Here is an 8,546-nt window from a genome sequence, read left to right on the forward strand (position 1 = left end):
CTAGAATGAATAATACTGAATATATATTATTAAACCTTATAACCAAAGTGAAAATATAGTAATATAACACATTAGCATTAAAAAGGAAAAGATATGCCAAGCCCAAGTGAAGAAATTGCTTTACTTGGACTAGAGCACAATGAGTGGGTAAATGAAAGAGTCAAAGAAGTGCCATAAAATCCTCCATTAGAAATGGGATATTTCAGGGTGCCTAGGTGGCTCAGGCAGTTAAGCATCTGACTCTTGGTTTCAGCTCAGGTCATGATCTCAGGGTTATGAGATCGAGCCCCGTGTCAGGCTCCACGCTCAGCAGGCAGTCTGCTTGGGGTTCTCTTCCTTTGCCCCTCTGCCCCCTATTCTCTCTCCCTTTCAAATTCTTGAAAAATAAACCTTTTTAAAAAAGAAATTGGAGGGGTGCCTGGGTGGCTCAGTGGGTTAAAGCCTCTGCCTTTAGCTCAGGTCATGATCCCAGGGTCCTGGGTTCAAGCCCCGCATTGGGCTCTCTGCTCAGCAGGGAGCCTGCTTCCCTTCCTTTCTCTCTGCCTGCTTCTCTGCCTACTTGTGATCTCTGTCAAATAAATAAATAAAATCTTTAAAAAAAAAAAAGGAAAAGGAAAAAAAAAGAAATTGGAAGTCTGAAGTTTATACAATGACCATGATTGGCCCAAATCACAAACAAGAGTCTATGATGAAGATGGAGATTATAGATCAGGTTTTTCCCCATTTCTTAGTTATAGAATGCCTTGCAAAATTAGGCTGTGTTGTGTCTCAGAAATGCACTGAAGTGTCCAAACACATCTGAGCTGGAACTTCTAAAGAGGATAAAGCAGTCAAATGCATCCATAGAAAATAAAAACTAAATTATGCATCCATTTTGTGAAAGCAGCTCTTCAGCAGCTATGACTCATAAGATGAAAATTAGTTCTGTTTAACTGCAAGAAAACTAAATCCAAATTAAACTAATTTAGTGTTGTCATTTTTACACATTAAACAAATATTAAGGAAACAGTCAACAGAGTGAGAAAACAGCCTACAGATCGGGAAAAATAACTTGCAGACCAAATAGCAGATAGGAGGTTAATATCTAAAATTTAGAAGGAACTCCTACAACTCAGTAGCAAAACTAAAACAAATAACTCAATCTAAAAATGGGTAAAAGAACTGAATTTATATTTCACCAAAGAAGACATACAAATGGCCAGCAGGTATATGAAAAAGTGCTCAGTATCACTAATCATTAGGTAAATGCAAACGAAAACACAATGAGATATCATCACCTCACAGCAGTTAGGATGGTCATTATAGAAAAAAAAATGTTGAAAAAAGGCGTTGAGAAATTGGTAACCCTGTGCACTGTAAGTATGAGTGTAAAATGATGTAGCCATTATGGAAAAACCATATGGAGGTTCCTTAAAAAAATTAAAAATAGAACTTCCATATAATCCAGCAATCCCACTTCTGGCTATTTATCCAAAAGGAACTGAAATCAAGATCTTGAAGAAATATTTGGACTTTCATATTTACTGCAGCATTATTCACAGTAGCCAAGATGTGAAAGCAACATACATGTCCATCAACAGATGAATGGGTAAAGAAAAGGTGGTATATACATACAATGGAATATTATTCAGCATTAAAAATGATTGGAATCCCAGGGTGCCTGGGTGGCTCAGTCAGTTGAACGTCTGACAGGCCCAGCTCATGATTTCAGGGTTCTGGAATCAAGCCCCGTGTCATGAGGTTTAGCTCTCAGCAAGGTGTCAGTTTTCCCTCTCTTTTTGCCCCTCCCCCTGCTCATGTTCTCTCTCTTTCTCTCTCAAGTAAAATCTTTTTTAAAAAAAGAATGAAATCCCATCATATACAATAATATCGATTAACCATAAAGATGTATGCTAAGTGAAATGAAACAGTAACAGAAGGATAAATACCTTGCGATTCCATTTATATGAGGTATCTACACTAGTCAAGCTCATAGAAGCAGAAAATAGGATGGTAGTTACCAGAAACTAGGCAAAGGGGAAATGGGAAATTGTTCACTGGGTGTTCAGTTTCATTTATGTGAGGTGAATAAATTCTACAGACGTGCATTATAACATTGTGCCTGTATTTAACAGTACTTTGCTGTAACACTTATAAATTTGTTAAAAGGGTAAATCTTACATGTTTTTTAACCACAATAAAAAAATAACATTTTTAAGTCTATTCATTTTATCCTATTTTGAGATGTTGTGTCACTAGGACATTATCGATTTACTGGTACATAAATATGGAAAAAAAGATGACTGTCACTGTGATTGGAAAAAAGCATGATAGAAGAAGCCTGATCATTCAGTTTGCCTTCTTCATTTTATATGAAACTAAGTTATTTTTTAAGTTTTTATTGAAGTATGGCATATATGCAAAATCAGAAATAAACTCTTAAGTGAACTGTCACAAAGTAAGTACCCAAGTAACTACCACTCAGATCAAGAAAGCAAGTTGTCAGCCTCTAAAAGCCACCATCATGCTCTCAATCAGGACCCATTTATCCCCCAAATGGTAACTACAGTCCTGAATTCCAAGAACACAGATTAGTTTTGCTTGTTCTTGAACTTAACAGCAACCTCATTTACAAATTCTATAGCTGATGCACATTTGGTGATGATTTTTTTCCTAGACCTTCATCATTTCAAATAAAATTGCTATAAACATTTCTAAACATTTCTAGTACAAACGTGTATACATTTCTCTTGGCTATGTTGCCTAAGAGTGGAATTTTTGGGTCATGGGACAAGCATGTTTTCAACTTTGTAAATGCTGACAGAGTTTTCCAAAGTTGATGAACCAATTCCCACCAACACATTCTGGCCTATATTAGATATTTTCAGGGCTTTTAGATTTTTAGTCCTTCTGGCAGGTCCTTAGATACTTAGCTTGCCTTTTTTTCCAAGTTAGTTTACCATATGGATATCATATGAGACTATTGCCTGTTTTCTTGCTAGGTTTTATTTTTTAATTTATTTAAGCAGTTCACTTTAATTTAAAAAAAAAAAAAAACCAACAGTGCACTCATTCCTCCCTCTTGCCTTCCTTCACCACCTCTGGCAACCATCAGTCTCTTCTCTGTGTCTGTGAACTTGTGTTGGTTTTTGTTTGTTAGTTTGTTTTGGGTTTTTTTTTTTAGGTGTTTTTGGTTTGTTTGGTTTTTTTTTTTAAAGATTCCACATGTGAACGTGGAGGTGCATATGACTTTTTGAGGTAGTGTCTTTTGTTTTCTTGTGATAAATACCCAGAAGTAGAATTGCTTGATCCTATGGTAGTTCTTCCAAGGATTTTATGGTTTCATGTCTAACATTTAAGTCTTTCATCCATTTCTAATTAATTTCTGTGTGTGGTGTAAGATAGTGGTCCAGTTTCATTCTTTTGCATGTAGCTGTCCAGTTTTCCAGAATTTATTGAAGAGACTGTCCTTCCCCCATTGAATATTCTTAGATCCTTTGTCATAAATTGATGATTTATGCATGGGTTTATTTCTGGACTCTCTCTTATCTTCCATTAATCTAGTGTCTATTTTATGCCAATACCACACTTTTGACTACAATAGCTTTATGATATAGTTTGAAATCAAGGCGTGTCATGCCTCTTTTTCCTTCTCTCTCAAGATTTCTTTGGCTCTTTGGGGTTTTTTGTGCTTCCATACAAATTTTAGAATTATTTGTTCTGTTTCTTTGAAAAATGTCATTGAAATTTTGATAGAGATTGAATCTGTATATTACCTTGGGTAATAAGAACAACACTGACTCTTCTAATCCATGAACACAGAATATCTTTCCACTTATTTGTGTCTTCTGCAGTTACTTTCACTAATGTTTTGTAGTTTTCCATATACAGATCTTTAACTACCTTGGTTAAATTTATTCCTAGGTATTTTATTCATGTAATGCAATTGTTAATGGGATTGTTTTCTTGATTTCTCTGATACTTTGTTATTAGTGTATAGAAATGTGTATAGACTTTTGTGTATTGATTTTTGTATCCTGCAACTTTAGTGAATCCATTTATTACTTCTGACGGGTTTTTTATGGAAATATAATTAACTTGCAGTATTAAATTTAGGTGTACAGTATAATGATTCAACAATTCTGTACATTATTGAGTGCTCATTGTGATAACTGTACCCTTAATTTTTTATATCTCTTCCACCCATCCTCCTACCCATTCTACCTCTAACAACCACCAGTTTGTTCTCTGTATCTAAGAGTTTGGAGTTTTTCGTGTGTTTTTTTTGGGGGGGGGTCTCTTTTTTCCCTTTATTGGTTCATTTGTTTTGTTTCTTAAATTTCACATATGAGTGAAATCATATGATATTTGTCTCTATCTGACTTATTTCACTGAGCATTATATCCTCTAGGTGCATCCATGTTGCAAAGGGCAAGAATTCGTTCCTTTTTGTGGCTGAGTAATATTTCAAAACGCGCGCGCACACACACACACACTCCACATCTACTTTATCCATTCATGTATCTGATCAACTGGGGTTGCTTCCATATCTTGGCTATTATAAATAATGCTGCAGAAAACAAGGGGGTACATATATCTTTTAAGATTAGTTTTTTGTTTTGTTTTGTTTTCTTTAGGTAGATACCTAGTCATGGAATTATTGAATCTTGCAATAATTCTATTTTTAATTTTTTGAGGCTGCATCAGTTTGCATTCACACCAGCAGTATACAAGGGTTCCTTTTTCTCTACATCCTTGCCAACACTTGTTATTTCTTATCTTTTTGAGTCTAGCCATTCTGACAGGTGTGAGGTGATATCTCAGTGTGGCTTTGATTTGCATTTCCCTGACGATTAGTTCATTAGTGATATTGAGCAACTTTTCATGTGTCTGTTAGCCTCTGTATGCCTTTGAGAAAATGCCTATTCAGGTCCTCTGCCCCATTTTTTAATGAGCTAATTTAGGGGTTTAGGGGTAGTAGAGTTGTATAAGGTCTTTATATATTTTGGATATTAACTCCATTAGCAAATATCTTCTCCCACTCAATACATTGACTTTTCATTTGGTTTATGGTTTCCTTTGCTGTGCAAAACAATTTTTATTTTGGTATAGTCCAAATAGTTTAATTTTGCTTTTGTTTCCCTGGTCTGAGGAGACATATCTAGAAAAATATTCCTACGGCTATTGTCATGTAAATCACTGCCTGTATTTTCTTTTAGGAATTTTATGGGTTTTGGTCTCACATTTGGGTTCTTCATCCATTTTGAATTTATCTTTGCATATGGTATAAGAAAGTGGTCCAATTTCATTCTTTTCCATGTAGCTGTCCAGTTTTCCAAGAACCATTTGTTGAAGAGACTATTTTCCCCTATTGCATATTCTTACCTCATTTGTCATAGATTGATCATAGTTACATGGATTTATTTCTGGGCTTTCTGTTCTGTTGATCAGTGTGTCTGTTTTTGTGCCAGTACCATACTGTTGTGCTTACTACAGCTTCATAATATATCTTGAAATCTGGGTTTATTATACCTACAGCTTTATTCTTCTTTTTCAAGATTGCTTTGGCTATTTGGGGACTTTTAGAGCTCCATACAAATTTTAGGATTTGTTCTAGTTCTATGAAAAATGTCATTGGTATTTTGACAGTGATTGTATTAAATTTGTGGGTTGCTTTGGATAGTATAGATATTTTAACAATATTAGTTCCTCCAGTTCATGAACATGGAGTGTCTTTCTATTTGTGTCATCTTTGTTTACTTTCATCAGTGTTTTATATTTTTTCAGAGTACAGGCTTTTTGCCTCCTTGGTTAAGTTTACTCCTAGATATTTTATTCTTTTGGTGCAATTAGAAATGTGATTGCTTTCTTAATTTCTCTTCCTGCTACTTCACTATTAACATAAAGAAATCCAAAGTATTTCTGTACATTGATTTTTGGATCCTGAAAATTTACTGAATTTATCAGTTCTAGGTTTTGGGTTTCCTATATACAGTATCATGTCATCTGCAAATAATGAAAGTTTTATTTCTTCCTTACCAATTGGGATGCCTTTTCTTTCTTTTGGGGGGTGGGGGTCTGACTGCTATGGCTAGAATTTCTAGTCCTATGTTGAATAAAAGTGGTAAGAATGCACATCCTTGTTTTGTTCTTAATCTTAGAGAAAAAGTTCTCAGTTTTTCACCAATGAGGATGATAGCTGGGGCTTTTTCACATGTGGCCTTTATTATGTCAAGGTTTGTTCCCTCTAAACATACTTTAGAGCTTTTATTATGAATGGATGTTGTACTTTGTCAAATGCCTTTTCTGCATTTTTTGAGATGATCCTATATATGGTTTCTATCTTTTCTCTTGTTAATATGATGTATCACCTTGATTTTTGAATTCTGAACCACATCTGCATCCCAAGAATACATGCCACTTGATTATGGTAAATGGTAAGTGACTTTCTTAATGTATTGTTGGATTTAGTTTGCTTATATTTTGTTGAGGATTTTTATATCTGTGCTCCTCAGAGATACTAGTCTGTATAGTTCTAACAGTTTTTTTGGTGGAGGCCTTAGGGTTCTTCATATAGAGTACCATGTCATCTGTAAATAGTGACAATTTTATTTCTTTCCAATTTGGGTGTCCTTTATTTTATTTTATTTTTTTGCCCAAGTGATCTGGCTAGGACTTACTGCATTGAGTAAAAGTGACGAATATGGGCATTTTTGTCTTGTTACTGATCTTAGAGGCAGGGCTTTCAGCTTTTCACCATTGAGTATGATGTTAGTTGTGCAGTTATCACATATGGCCTTTATTATTTTGAGGTATGTTCTCTCTATACCCATTTTGTTAAGAGTTTTTATCATAAACAGATGTTGAATTTTGTAAGTGCTTTTTGTGTTTCTACTGAAATGATCATGTGACATTTGTCCTTCATTTTGTGGTATGTCACATTGACTGATTTGCTGATGTTGAGCCATTGTTGCATCCTTATCTTTCTTTTTATTGATCTTCAGGTGTTAATTTTGTATTCTAGATACAAGTCTTTTGTTAGAAATACACATTATAAATTTCTTCTCAGTGACTAACCTTTTTACTCTCTGTTTTCTTTTTATGAATTGAAGTCTGCTTTTGATACAGTTCAATTTATTATTTCCTTTATGGTTAGTGATTTTTGCATCTCTTTAATAAAACTTTTGCCTACTCTCACATTGTGAAAATGTTCTATATATTCTTCTAGAAAATTTGTTTTACCGTTCAGATTTAGATCTATAATGCAGCTAGAATTGATTTTTTGTTTTGGTCTGAAGTAGGGGCAAAGTTTTTCTTGGACATATAGCTATTTGGATATATGAATATATAATTGATACAGGATAATTTACTGAAAAGACAATCTTTCCCCATTGTTTTTGATGGCCAACTTTGTTTTATATCAAGTAGTCATGTATATGAATCAGTTCTAAATTCTGTCTTCTGTTCAAGTTATCTATATTCTGGCACTAATAGCAAACTTAATTAAGCTTGCTTTAAAATAATGTTTACAACAGCCGTTGCAGTACACTGAGCTCCATAGAGACAGCACCTGGGCAAGTGAGAGCCAGATGGGTACTGGGCGACTCTGAGCCTCACTGGGGAAAATAATTAAATATGGGCAATGGAGATCCTAAGAAGCTGAGAGGCAAAAGGTCATCATATGCATTCGTTGTGCAAACTTGCCAAGAGGAGCACAAGAAGAAACACCCAGAGGCTTCAGTCAACTTCTCTGAGTTTTCTAAGAAGTGCTCAGAGATAGGGAAGACCACGTCTGCTAGAGACAAATGAAAATTTGAAGACATGGCAAAGGCAGACAAGGCCCATAATAAAAGAGAAGTGAAAATTTGCATTTCCCCTAAAGGGGAAACAAAAAAGAAGTTCAGGGATCCCAATGCACATTCAGTGCTCACTTCAGCAACCCATAGACCAGTGCACCTACACATACACCAATGCACCTAAGAGGCCTCCTTTGGCCTTTTCCTTGATTTGTTCTGAGTATCACCCAAAAATCAAAGGAGAACATCCCAGCCTATCCATTAGTGATGTTGCAAAGAAACTGGGGGAGATGTGGAATAAAACCACCACAAACAACAAGCAGCTGCATGGAAAGAAGCTGCTAAGTGGAAGGAAAAATAGGAAAAGGATATTGCTGCATACTGAGCTAAAGGAAAAACCTGATGCAGCAAAAAACAGGGTTGTCAAGGCTAAAAAAAAAAAAGCAAGCAAAAGAAGCAAGAGGAGGAAGACAAGATGAAGAGGATGAGGAGGAGAAGGAAGATGAAGAAGAAGATGAATAAGTTGGTGCTAGTGCATTTTTTCTGGTCTGTAAAGCATGGAAACCCACTCCCACCCCCCCACTCCCACCCGTCTGCATCTTACTCCTTTTAAAGGAAAAAAATTGAAATGTAAGGCTGTGTAAGATTTGCTTTTAAACTGTACGTTGTCTTTTTTTGCATAGTTAACCCACTGCTGAATGTGTCTTTAGACAGCCCTGTCCTAGTGGTATTTTCAGTAGCCACTAACCTGGATATTTGAAAATTTAAATT

The 8,546-nt window shown here is 35.3% G+C and overlaps 1 pseudogene; it reads left to right on the plus strand.

Annotated features, from left to right (window-relative positions):
* The first annotated feature begins 7,614 nt into the window (after positions 1 to 7,614).
* Positions 7,615 to 8,297, plus strand: LOC122896862 (annotated as a pseudogene).
* Positions 8,298 to 8,546: the final 249 nt, after the last annotated feature.

The sequence above is a fragment of the Neovison vison genome, chromosome X (assembly GCF_020171115.1).
Source record: "Neovison vison isolate M4711 chromosome X, ASM_NN_V1, whole genome shotgun sequence".
Classification (NCBI taxonomy): domain Eukaryota; kingdom Metazoa; phylum Chordata; class Mammalia; order Carnivora; family Mustelidae; genus Neogale; species Neogale vison.